Below are 14,437 nucleotides of genomic sequence, written 5' to 3'. Positions count from 1 at the left end.
TGGGGCTATATATATATATATATATATATATATATATATATATATATGTGTTTGTGTATATATGTGTGTGTATATATATATATATATATATATATATATATGTATATATGTGTGTATATATACATATATATATATATATATATATATATATATATATATATACATATATATATATATATATATATATATATATATATATATATATATATACACATATACATATATACATATATATATATATATATATATATATATATATATATATATATATACATACTGATCTCATCAAGAGGATCTGAGGATCTGGAATAGAAGTAAGAGTAAAAGCCAGGAGATGGCAGTAGTGCAACATCTTTGGATGCAAGCTGCTGTTAAAAATGACAGAAGAAGAAGTTTGCTTGATCATTCCTCAGCTCGTCTGTGTGAAGTTGAGTGTAAAGAGGCTCCTGCTGTTAGAGAAACACTGTTTAACAGAGTCAGACATGTTCAGGCTGAATTTCAGTCAGAAACTCAGCATCACATTGATAAAGCTGCAGATTATTTGTGGTTAATTTCTGATTAATTTCTTTGCTACCAGCTGAAATTTAAATGTAATTTGAAAGAAGGATTCAAGGTTATTGGGTTTTTTGAACCCAAAGATATCACATGAACGTATATGAATTGTATGATATGTCTCTTCTATTTTTCCATCCATCCGTTTGCTTCCACATATCCTTTTCAGGGTCGTGGGGGGTGCTGAAGCTGTCATCTTCTTCTTCTATTTTTCTATGATCATATTTTGATGTTGATTGTGATTGGTTTTATTTGTTTCTTCGGCGGTTGTAGTGTTTTAATATTTAGACTTTTTTCATTATTGTAATTGTGTATAAAGTTTGATTTGAATGAAATTTACACTCAAATGCTTTCAGTGTTGCTGTGTTAAGTGTTTGCATGTCTAACGTTTGTATGGAAGACTGGTGGGGGAGGCTGTTACATTTTGCAGGAGGTCTCCTCCCCCCAGGAACTCACTCTGCAGGTGGGGGAGATACAGGAGAGGTGGAGGAAGAACTCAGCCTGGGCGTCTATTGTCTTGTGTAGTCTGGAAGATGAGTGGATGACGGGGTGGGTGCAGTTTTCTCTGTGGTGGGATCGAGTGGGCCGTCCCGGGCTCTGTGGGGCCGGGCGGCGCTGCTGTACTGGGCCCCGGTCCGGATGGGCCTGGGCCCCCTTGCCCCTCCCTTCCTTCCCTCCCCATCTCCAGCTGCCTCCCTCTTCCCGTCCACCACAATCACCCACACATGCAGGGCCTTGGGGTAAAGGTGTGTCACCAGAGTGCAAGGGAGGCATCCCCCCCCCCCGTCCCCTTTTGGCTGCCTGTGCCTCAATTTTATAGCACAACTTAGACATTCACATTACTCTCACCTTCATATCACATACATATAGGACCTTGGGGGTGGGAACGCTACACGGCATCCAGAATACCATCAGGGTGTACGACCTCACCCCTGGCGTCGTGGCCCACCTCTCAATTTTAAATCCATGTAGACATTGAGGGCTATCAGGAGGGGCTATGCGCTTACATGCTGCTGAGTAATTTCATATGAGAGCATGAAGGTGGGAATGGATGTCTGTATCTGTGTGTGCCTGTTTGTCTGTGTCTATATGTCAGGTTGGGTATCAGACGCCACCTCTCTAGGGACATCTCAGGCCCTCCAAGGTATGGAGGCCTATCTCCCCCCACCACTCCCCCTGCCAGTGGCAGACGCCCTCAGACATCGGTGCATTGGTGTTTTTTTGTGTCCGGGGATGGGCATCCAGGTACGCTCACTCCTGGTAGCTGCTTGTTGGGGCCTGGAGCCTGGGGCTTGCTCAGGCTCCTTCGGGGGAGGGGTGCCTTTGGCCTCTCAGCCTGGGGCTCGGTCACTCTGTCACAGCTGGCTGCCGGCAGAGCTCACGGGCACGTCCCCACTATTTTTCTTTCCCTCTTTCTTTTCCCCAGTCAAGTCCATCCCGTATTCAGCAAGTGAAAATAAAATAAACAATAAAAGCAAAGGTGAATCAAATAGACCAATAGGCTGGGATGTAAATCCGTCGGGCATCTTTATTTGCCTTTAGACAATAATTCTGATGGCAAAAGAACCAAACAGGACAATTCAATTCAATTCAATTCAATCTTTATTGGCAGACTTCATGTCCATAAAAACAAGACAGAAACACCCCCCCCCCCCCCCAACACAAGGTATAGACCATTAAATATATATAAGTATATAAATAAGTATATAAAGCATTTGTAAAAATATAAAACCATAATATACATAAAACATAATTACTTAAAATAAATCAATAAATACACAAACACTTTAACCAGTGCTTTCTCAGACTGGATGAGTAACGGGAACCACTCACTGTCGGATCTGTAAGTGCTAAAACTATACTGTTACTCGAACCATCCAGTCGTTCTCTAAAATTGAACATTAACTTTCTTAAAAGTGCTTTAAAAGTCCAAACACCCACAGCTACAAACATCTGGCTGGCACTACCACTTCTAGGTATCCTGCAAAGGATTCTCATCGCATCATTATATGCAACATGCAGCTTCAGCATGCTACATTGTTTGTAGGATGACCACAAGGGGGCAGTATATAGCGGTGTGCAATACGCTTTAAACAAAGCCACTTTAACTGGAAGTGAACAAAAGCTGAATTTACGTGCAATAGTATTAGCCTGCACATAGAGCTTGCATCGTTGTCTGTACATGTCATCATCATCATTCATTTGCTCAGTAATAAAGTGACCGAGGTATTTCACCTTTTTATGAACTTCAAGAGTTTTTTGTGCCAGTTTAAACAAAGGGAAATTTAGCTGTTTATCCTGCTTGGTTCTACATATCAAAACAGCACTTTTAGCAGCATTGTACTCAATGTCATATTGCACACCATATTCAGTACAGACATTAAGAAGATCCTGTAATCCAGCACTGCTTGGACTAAAAACAACCAGGTCATTTGCATACATAAGATGATTTATCAATGTTTTACCTAATATACACCCAGTGTTACAGGCTCTCAGCTGTATGGACAAATCATCAACATATAAATTAAATAAAATTGGAGACAAAATCCCACCCTGTCTGACACCATTGCTGACACCAAAGGGGGCAGAAATACTGCTTCCCCATTTAACCTGCATGTTCTGATGAGCGTACCAGTAAGAGAGAATCCTCACGATGTATTGAGGAACCCCCCGTGTCTTCAATTTATCAAAAAGTTTTCTGTGGTTCACTCGGTCAAAAGCCTTAGAGGCATCAATGAAACGCATGAGGACAGATGAATTTTTAGCCAACAACAAACAAACTGACTATTTCCTTGAGTGCATATATGCACATGTCAGTGCCGTGCTTTGGTTTGAAGCCAAACTGATTATCCAGAGAAGAGATGAACACACTAACTCTGTCAAACAAGATTATTTCTAACACCTTAGATAAAATACTGGCGAGTGCAATCGGCCTGTAATTATCCAAACAGCTCACTTTTGCAGCTTTGTCCTTCATAACTGGTACCAGTAAAATACACAGCATTGAGTCTGGTAATATGCCATGAATCATAAACCCAGTGAAACAGAGCGCTAAAAGAGGAGCTAGCCTTAAACTAGCATGTTTTAAATGTTCTGCAGTGATGTGATCCAAACCAGAAGCTTTATTATCAGACAACCTATGAATGGCTTCATATACTTCATGTGTCCTTACACTTATTGTGTCATTACTCATGTCAAGATTGTCCTCACATGGTTCACTTTTTATACAGTTAAACAACGCACTGTAATGCTGTCTCCATAATGCTGCAATGTTATCTGCCCCAGAAACATCTTCAACAGTTGATGGTAGAGATGGTTTACAGTTATTAAGAGCTTTCACCTCTTTCCAAAAATCTGCCCTATTATTACACAGCATTTTCCTGGCCAAAGAATCTGCTCTCAGCATTTGCTCATGTTTAGTTATAAAGCGAACAGCATACTTATATCTGGCATTCGCACATTTTTTCTGTTCAAATTCTGGGCCTTGTTTAGGTCTTCCAGCCATGGCCCAACATTTATAAGCTATGCGAGCTTCATCATGATACATGGATACATGTTCTTTCCAGCCAGGTCTGATGTTAGGTTTCTTATGCTTATGTTGTTTATCAAGCAGTGTACCACTTTTATACAGAGCAGTCACTATATCATCATACATGGAGCAGAGTAAATGTTTATGCACAGCATTCTTACAGTTGACATCCTTGCACAAAAGAGCTTCTTTGGGCAAAGAAATGTTGTTCAGATGTATGTCGGTATTACTATGATAAGCTAAGAAATCATCTTCACTACATGCTGACCAGTCTAATGTTACACTGGTAGCAATATTAGCAATATTATTCCCAGTTGTTGCTGGCATTTGTTCCACATTCACAGTAAAACCAAAAGGTATATGATCTGACACAGTTACCTCATACCTAATAGTCATGTTTGCTAAAGCTGCATGCCCATCAGCTGTACAGATACAGTGGTCCAGCCATGATGTACTATGCCAGGCTTCACTTATGTATGTATAGCTATCTGCAGGCAGTAACACTTTGGTAGACAAGATAAGATTATTAACTTGACAAAAGTGAGTTAAGTGGTTAGCAAACCGAGAACTGCTGTCTGTGAGATCAGCATTAAAATCACCCAAAACATATATGCTGTAAGTATCGTTGTCTTGAATAAATGCATTAATAAAAGCCAGCCTACTGAGGTATTCTTGCTCATTTTGACAAGATTCATAGAGAGTATAAATATTAAGAATGATAAAACTACTATTTTTCTGTGTATATTGTATACCAATACACCAGTCTACATCCAGTCTAATGGGCTTTATCACAGGGTCTATTTTTTTATCCCAGAGCACAGCAACCCCTTCAGGTATTCTGCCTCTGACTATAGCTGTGCTGAGATCAGTTGTTGATTCCCCCACTCCCAAAAAACTTGCATTTAGACAGTTAAGTTTTCCCAGGTCCTGTTTGGACAACCATGTCTCCTGCAAGCATAAAATGTCACATTCTGCAAGCAGACTGTCCACAACAATCCGTCGAGCTTTGTCCCCTGCACTCTGTCCCAAACGTAGACCACGACAGTTGTAAGATAATATCCTAATAGACATCTTCATGCTGATACGTTGGTACCAAAAGGCGCAGTTATCTCCCCTGCTGGATCCCCTGAGCTTGGCACCACCGTACCGGTCTTACGAGGTTCATAAAAACGCCGGACCAGAGCCCCTTCAGGCCAGAGTTCAGGATTGTACATTTCACCCACATCATTACATTCAGCAGTAACCTTGAAAGAGCCGAACCTGCTACGTTTACCAGCAATTTTTTGACAGGTCACATCTCTTTTGAGTTTCTCTCTCAAATACAGAGCAAGAGTTTCTGCATCTACATTCAGGGCAAATTTAGTGGCAAACACCCTCACCAATTTAGTTTTCACAGTTCTGATTGTACTCACAGCTCCAGGGCCAGTAATCGATACAGGTCCAGGCCTCTTATTGTGTCCAGTGGTAACAGCATGCATTCCTGAACCCGAATTAACCTTCTCCAGCTTGTGACGAGGCTTGCCATTTTTCACAACTTTACTCCATTGTGGGGAGCATGTAGAAAGCACTGTCTCAACGGGATCCTCCGTTGTTGCTGTAGTTTCCATATTACGACCTGAGGCTGTCGTCGGAGCCCGATCTTGACCACGTAGCAACATCTCCGGACAAAACGCTGACACTGTGGTTGTCCCAGTCCTTGAAGCAGCCAAAGCTCCGGCTTCCTGCCTTCCGCGCGGGCCGCCTTTACTTCGACTCCCCCACCGCTCCTCTGCGTGTTTCCCCAGGGGAAAGTGGGAAGCGGTCCCCGACCCCTGAGCATTCAGCGTAACAGGCTCAGCCGGTACCTCAGGCCGACACTCAAGAGCAGTCACACGGTGGTCGACCTCCACAGCATTGGTCATGACTTGCTCGCAGACATCCGCCTGTAGTTTAACTACATGTTTTAAAGCACCCACCTCAGCACACAGCTGGTCCATTCGCCGTAGTAGACAACACACATCCATGCTGGAGTATGTAACAGGCGGCAAATCATCCAGGTGATGAGATACAAATCTTGGGATATTCTCCCCACACTCATTCAGCACTTTAAGACAGAGTTTAATATTGTTGGCGTCTTTATGCTGTCCTTTATATCCGACGCACCGCTGTGAGGTAGTGGGGCAGAGCTCAAACAAAACTTTGTGTTCGTGGCCAACAACACAATCTCATCCTGACTTAAAGTTTTGATTTTTTTTTTTTTTTTTTGGTCAAACAGATGTGTGGTAGACTTACTTTTAAGGAGCTGCTACCGACAAACCAGCAAATAAACACCAAATATTTCATCTGTGACATTTGTGAGGTTTCCTCAAACACACTCCATCAGTCTTGTTGCTGTTGAACGACAAACTATTTAAAAATGTCGCGGGTTTACCTGGTCATATTCTCATTCACGGGGCGATCGCCAAAACAAAAGCAAACAATTAACAGCACGCCGATGCTGTTCACAGGACAGCAAGAGTAACGATCAGGAGCATCTTGTCTTCGTTATCATTCCCCTCGTACGTGTTACTGCGATTTCAGCGTTTTCGCTTCACAACTAAAGTGTGCAGTTTACTTTGTGTGCACTCAAATGGAGTCAAGTCAATTAGCGCCACCTGTGGCCAAGTGCCATAGCCTACAGCCAGATTAACTTGTGACACACATCTGAGCCACGTTTGAATTCTTGTTTCATGCACAATACATTTGTAACTTTTACTGTTTTCTGTTTTTGTGTCTTGCAAATAAACCTTTAAAGTGACTGAAATGATGTTATGTATTTATTTTTGGCCTATATCTACGGTGGCCCTGAGAGGCCAAACGGACTGCAACTTAAGAAAACACCAGCAATAAAAAAAATGCTGCAAAAGCACAAAAAACACAACTGAAATAGAAAAATTGACAGCGGAAATAGGAAATAAGAAAACACAAATACAAAAAACGAAAACACAAATAGGAAAAAAAAAAACGGAAGTGTTTCTGGGGAGATAATAGTAATTAGTAATAAACAGAGCCAAGTGCCATAGCCTACTACTAGATGAACTTGTGACACACATCTGCAGTAGAGGCTGAGTGGCTGCTCTTACACCTGGAGCATCCAAATCGACCCACAAACACATTGAAAGATGCAATGCTATCAATGTGGATTGTCAAGACTGAGAGACCTCTTCCGTCTGACCCCTCCCCAAACCCTCAAACCCTCCTACCCAACTCGACATACAAACTCTGTGTGGCTTCACGTGTTCTGTTGATGTTTACATGATCGAAATAACTTGAACACAAACACAAACAAACAAAGAGGAAGACCGCACCGGAAGGAAAAAACTACAAGTCCCAGCATCCTGTGTTTAGGGAGGAGCATGTAATGCAAAACTTTATCTGCCTGTTAAAAAAAGAAGATCATCTTCTCACAAACCGGTGTTTGATTTTGAAACAGGAAGCCTATCCATTTCTTCATTTAGTCCCAGGTTGAGGTCTCCCCCAAGAACAATTGTGCAATCAAGGTGTTCAGAGAGTGTACTAAAAAAACCATGGAAGAATGAGGGGTCATCAACATTTGGACCATATATACTTACAATACCTAGCTTTTGGTTAAGTATAGATAGTTTAATGATTAGGAATCTGCCCTCTGGATCTATAACTGTATCGAGTACTGTGAAATTAATATTTTTATGTATTAGAATTGCTACTCCCCTTTGTCTAGAATTATAACAGGCTGAGAACACATTAGGAAACTCAGGTGTTTTAAGTTTATTCAAACCTGTGACAGGCATGTGGGTCTCTTGTCGCGGTAGAGCTGTCCATCCACGTAGAGCCGGTCCACGGCGATGACAGTCTGGGAGCCTTTCTGGATAAAACTACGTTGGACTGGGAAGAGGACCCTGCATCGTTCCAGGATCTCTCTGGGGAACTGGTCGTTCACGCTGAAATTCGTTCCTTTCAGCTCTCTGCCGCGACTCTTCACCTGCTCCTTCTGCTTGAAGTGGCCGAATTTGGCTACAATAGGAGGTGGTCTCCCGCTTCCTGTCTTCGGAGCCCCGATGTGATGCACTCTTTCAAACCCCATGTTTTTCACCGTGTCCTCCGGCAGCTTCAGGTGGGTTTTAATGAAGCTTCTCACGGTCGTTTCCGGGTCCTCTCCGGCAGACTCTGGAATACCAGAAAACACAAGATTATCTCTCATGCTACGGGCTTGTAAATCCATAACGGTCTCTTTTATTTTTTTATTTTCTATGTTTAATTGGGTCACATTTTCGGTTAGAAATTTGACCGAGTCCCGTAGCGTGGCGTTTTCCGCAGCAAGTGTTTCCACCTGCTGCTGGCTGAACTCCAGGGATTCTTTTAGACATTTAAATTCCCGGTGTAAGATCTCCACCAGGGACAGCCTCGCATCAAAACTGGACAATCGCTTGTCGATTGACTCCAGGATGTCGACGATATCTTTGCCGGCAGGCGATGTTGTGCCCGGGGAGTCTGCCGGGCAATATCTTTTAGATGACGGCGTCTCAGCTTTGGCCGGGGAAGACACGCTCTGGGCCTTCTTCATTACTAAATCTTGGAAGCACCGGTCGATGTAATCTTGGAGAGCGTCTAAACTCTCCTCGTTGTCCTCCAGGGTGTTAGAGATGATAGAACAGATGTTGTTAGTTATATGACGATTGGTTAGTTTATTTGGTAATACTGAAGTTTAAAGAAACTTTGTTAAATTTTACACTACCATTCGCTTTATTTTCCGCCAAATCTCCGGCGTCTGACGTCACCTACAACATGGGTCGCTTACCTTTTCCCGTCACTTCCATCACTTACCTCCACACCTAAGTGACGTGCGAAACGGCTCAAAAGCTGCAACATAAATATGGAGAGTAACACCAGAATTTCAACTAGAAGAGGTTTTATTTTCAACTATGTAACAACTTAGCTAAAACAGCTGGTGCCACTAAGACAAAGACTAGTGTGGCTTCCAACATAGCTAACATTAACAGTGCAGTGAATCCTGCTTGTGCCGTGATATTCAGGACTGCAAACCGAGCAGCATCACTGACTTTCAGCTTGTTGTGTTTGTGGATATATGACTGACTTTAATTATCCATAAAATCATCACATTCTCTGTAAGATTAAGGTCGACTATTGAACGGCGTATATTTGAAAGTAAAGGCTCTAAAACAAAGTTAGTACAAACATCACTAACGTCACATAACTCTGCCGACATGTTGCCAACAGTAATGTTTTAATGTTCTTCATTATTAAACATTCGCACATAAATAAGTGACATGATATTCAGAACTTACTATTTAAATGTTTGCTCTTCGGCCGCTCCGCTTCAGCCCACACCCACCGCCGTGCTATGAAGTCTGGGATATGTTGGGCCACGACGTCTACACCGACCCATCCTTAAAATTCAGGGAAATGAAGGACGCATTTGAGGGCCGCATTATGAGCAGCCTTTGAATTGGGACAGCCTTCGTCGCTGTGACGTAATCGGCCTTAAAATGCGGCCGTTAAGGCTGCAGACCCTGAAGTGGGATACAGCCTGTCTCTGTGTGTTGGCCCTGCGACAGACTGGCGACCTGTCCAGGGTGTACTCTGCCTCTTGCCCTATGACAACTGTGATAGGCTCCAGCCAGGATAAGCAGAAGCGAATGGATGGATGGATTTAAGGAATAAAATCTAAAATAAAAAAATAAAAATGGTACAGCAGTATATTATGTAAAATATGATCATACTAAAACCCATATCTGAAAATTTATATTTAATTAATTTTGAAAAACATTTTGTCAAAGCAATTCAATAAACACTCCACGATTCAGGCTTTAAAGCATTAACTCATCATAACTCTTGAAACACAAAATATTTGAACTATTCCTGAAAGCTCAAATATTTTGTGTTTCAAGAGTTATGAGGAGTCTCTAGGAAGTGTTGAAATTCTTTCAGTTGAACAAATGGGTATGGTTATGGTAGTTACAGGTGTTTAAAAAACCTTTGCAAGCTCTCATAACACTATGCATAGCTTCTCCAAACCCTTTCATGTCTGCCACATGTGCTCATGTGAAAAGCACAGTTGGGCTCAGAGGTGCTGGACAGTGAACACAGGGTCCACTATGGAGGACGTGAGGCCCTGAGACCACCCTGATGAAGTCTGTTTCTGGTTGTTTGGTCAGAGACATTTGTGCTGTATGGATCTGGACAAACTCATCCTGCTCCTCCTTACACAAAGGAGCAAATACAGGTCTATATATAGAAATATTTATATATAGACATAAGAGGTGTCTTATTACCAAGGAGTCGCAGAATAAACATCCCATAAAAAAACTCTCTTAAGACTGTCACAACCTTATTCTTACAAAACATTCTGATGGCACTGGTTACAGAAGCATTTTTAAACTAAGGTTTAGGTTCCACTGAGCACCGACGGAGCCACATTATGGAAGTGAAAAGAACATCAAGGAGCTCCCTCCAAGTTTTCAAGCTGAGGAGTAAAAAGTAATTATCATAAGAGTTGTCCAAGAGCAAGGGACCACTTGTGGAGTGCTACAGAGAGACTAAGAATGAAAGAAAACAATAAGTAATGCAATCAGCTGCCATGGCCTGTATGCATGCTCACCACACAAGCGCATTTAAAGTTTGCTGAACAATTTTTAGACAAGTCTGTGTATAGATACTGGGAGAGTATAGTCAGGTCAGATGAGACTAAAACTGAACTCTGTGAATGCCACACCATGTTTAATGTTCAAAAGGAGGAGGTTGGAACATCCTATTGATGGGCGTTTTTGCAACATATTGCACTGAAACTGAGCTCCAGAGCTCCCAGCTGACACAGGAGGAGGCTGGGTCGGCTGTGTTGAGTAGAGGCTGGAGTAATAACCTCAGGGGGTCCAGAACAAACTATATTCTCTAAAATTGTCTATGTATTCAGCACCAGCAAAGTTTCAGTCCTGGTCCTAATGTTTCCCTGCTTCGAAGGAGCAGGAAGAAAATTCTTTTAAATCCTCTGAGTTGGAGATAATGGCTCCATTGGCATTTCACAGGAATCTTAAGCAGTGGTCCTTCCACCACTACTGTGAGCATTTATTGGTATTTGTTTTCACAGAGAAAATGATTTACAACTATCAATAACATTTAAAGTTAGACAATAATCAGTAAAGTGTTGCTATGTAAACACATTGCAGTTTAAGCCACAATCAAACATAGTCACCTTTTCTGTTACCCAACTTATTTTTCATGTCACTAAGTCACATCTTCTTTCCCATCTTTGCTGCTTGATTTAACAATAGAAAATGTTCCCAAACATTTCCTCCTCTTTGGGTTCAGTTGTGGCCCAAGGTGCAGTCAGAGATCAAACTGCCAACACTCCCATAAGAAGACAAGCCCCTGAGCCATTTCAACATTGAGCCTTGAATGAACAAACAATCTCGCTAATCTCATCACACCCATTCACACGCCAATGGGTGCATCAGAGAGTAACACAGGGTTAGTATCTTCCACACGGATATTCGGGATCAAGACAGGAGCAGCACCAACCTTCCTAGTAGACCTCTTGAGCTACAGCCAAAAGCCAAAAAGACTTGTTCAGCTAGGCTATGAAGTCAAGCTCAGGGTATGGGCACTATAACACCAGAGCAGGTACTATTGTATCAGCTGATATCCTTCTAGGCATCTATTTGGTGTCTAATATAGAACAGATCAGCTGTTTTAGTTCCTGTGCATTTGTAAAACACCAACAGTCCGTTTGACTTAAGTACCACCTCTTTTGTTCTCCAGCTTTTGGTGTATGGACACAGGCAGTGAGAACACAGAGCCATGCCAGCAAACATAAAGTTACAATTAATGAACAATCTCGACTGTAGTGGTCATTAAACTTCCCTTTAATTTAAACTGATTCCAGAAAAAAGCACCACATTTATGGCCTGCCATGATCTGCCGTTGTACTGGATTCTCACAGCTCTGTGTTCATCGTGAGGACATATTTATGTGGATATGTAAAAAACCAACTCCCCTAGTTTAGTACTGAGCGCTCTGACAAGTCCCAGATGTTTGGATGCTGGAGCACAATGCCTCCGTGAGACTGGGTGTGTAAATCAGATTGTAGGAAACAGAGTAGAAATCATTTCACTCCTATTTTATGGTCTGCTGAGTCCGAGTGCTACTCTGTGTAAGGTTTAAACGTCTTCTTTCAGGAGTTCTCTTAACTGAAAGTGCTTAGTTTTTGAGTTTCTGGATTTTATTCAAAATGCTTTTTCTGTCCAGCACAATTTTGTGGGCACTATTTGAAATCATTTACAGGGACATTCAGTTCAATTAAGTTTTATTTATATAGCACCAAATCTCAACAGTCATCCAAGGCATTTTTGTATTGTAAGATAAAAACCCTACAATAATACACAATAGACATGCTGAGCTGGTTAAAGGTGTCATGGGGCGACAGGAGGAATAGAGGAAAAGACAGGACATTCGCCTATTGCAGCGCTTGCACGGAGAGACAGATCCTTCGTGCTGACAAACACACCTACAGTGCATGTGGAAAGTATTCACAGCACTTCACTTGTTCAGTGTCATTGGACATTCCCAGGACTGAGCGTAAACTTCTTACCCTGAGCGATCAGGGTAAGAAGGTCCTTATTCAGGGAGGTGATCAAGAACGCCATGGTCACTCTAACAAAGTCCCAGTGACTTTTCTGTTGAAAGAGGAAAATCTTCCAGAATGACAGCCATTTATGTAGCACTCCACCAACAAGTTGTGTGTGGTAGCCAAACAAATGAATGAAAGTCTGAAATGTGAGTTGGTAATAAAGGACTTACCAAAAACATTAGATGAATTAATGAATATGAGCATCAGGTTAGACGACTACATGCACGAGTATAGAGGAAAGTCTGGGTGTTTTTGGGCAAAGTCTCCTCTCTGGGAGTGGAGAAGCATGAGAGCGCGCAGGCAAATGAGGAGGAGCCAGTGCAGTCTGGACGGGCCCGTCTCAGCCCGTCAGATCAGGGAAGAAGATGTTGGGCTGGTGAGAGTTTTGCCTGTGGCCAGAAAGGTCATTTTGTTGACACGTGGCCCTCACAGGGAAAAAGGTGTAGCCCATTAATACCGTTAGGGATTCTGATGGGTGCAACTTAAAATGTTTCTCCCCACCTGATCTGCTCAGTTAAATTGTCCCATCAGTTAATCACATTTACCTCCCAAGCTCTCATTGACTTGGAATGCTACTATGCAAGTAACCCAAGCGGAAAGGGTTGCAGGAATATATATATGATTTTGTTTTGTTTTTTATTATTATTTGACATAAATATCTTTCACTTCATCATTATGGGATATTATATGTAGAACGACACCATATGCCTCCATCACCTGACTACTGCCTAGCTTACCCCCAACCCTTGGTAGCAGGAGAGAAAATCTGCCACAATCATCTGTGCCCCGGCCTATGGAGCATCAGCACCTGGTTTGCAAGGTGCTGGAAAGTGGCTGAGGCTCCGAACAAGCCAAATGGAAGTGTGACAAATCGGTACAAACCATATGAACTAGAGAAGGCCGTTTTTTTATTAGACTCCAGCCAAGGAAATCTGCCAGTAGCCCTTTGTTAAATCCAATGATGTGAAAAAGCGAGCTGTGCCCAACCTGTCCAGGAGCCCAGCGGTGTTGGGGCAAGGGCTAAGCATCAAACTGTGACACCTCATTCACCTTGCTGTAGTTGACACAGAACCGTATAGACCCATCCCTCTTTACCACCAGAACTATGGGGCTACACCACGTGCTGTGCGACTCTTCTATTACGCGCATTTTCAGCATTTCGGCCAATTTTCTTTTTTAATCAAAGTCTTTTTAATGAAAGAAGTTTTCGTACAATCACAGACAAGAAATTATTAAGAAATTATACAAGCAGTAGAGCATACTTCTTATAAAGTGAAACCCCACCCTCCCACTTGCCAGGGAAGAAAACAAAAAAAAAAACCAAACAAACAAACAACAGAGAGAAGGGGTGACAAAAAACGAAAAACTGACATTTACAGATGTATACATGCACACTATTGTACAGAGGCAGCTATTGTCCATCTTTCCATTTGTCAATAAATGTCAGAAATGGTTGCCAGATAGTGTAGAAGCTGGACGTGGATCCTTTGAGGGAGCATCTCATCTTTTCCAGATACTGCATGATATCTGTGATCCATTGTGAACATGAAGGCGGAGAGGAGTCTTTCCAATATAACAGCACACGTCTCCTAACAGAGTACAAAAGGCTATCATTTTCAGTTTGTGTTTGTTCAGATGCCTCCCCTGCTGCACAGTACCAAATAGACCAGCAAAGGGACATGGATCAAATGGATCTCCTAAAATTTTTGAAAGAG

At 42.1% G+C, this 14,437-nt stretch overlaps 1 pseudogene; it reads right to left on the bottom strand.

The window, feature by feature from the left end:
* Positions 1–5,166: 5,166 nt before the first annotated feature.
* On the bottom strand, positions 5,167–12,738 carry LOC148094731 (uncharacterized; annotated as a pseudogene).
* Between the last annotated feature and the right edge of the window lie 1,699 nt (positions 12,739–14,437).

This window comes from Neolamprologus brichardi, unplaced genomic scaffold, assembly GCF_056152115.1.
Source record: "Neolamprologus brichardi isolate AB-2024 unplaced genomic scaffold, ASM5615211v1 NODE_ptg000031l+_length_7269946_cov_1, whole genome shotgun sequence".
Taxonomy (NCBI): domain Eukaryota; kingdom Metazoa; phylum Chordata; class Actinopteri; order Cichliformes; family Cichlidae; genus Neolamprologus; species Neolamprologus brichardi.
The sequence above is the reverse complement of the archived record's forward strand: the minus strand, read 5'-3'. Positions and strand labels throughout refer to the sequence as shown.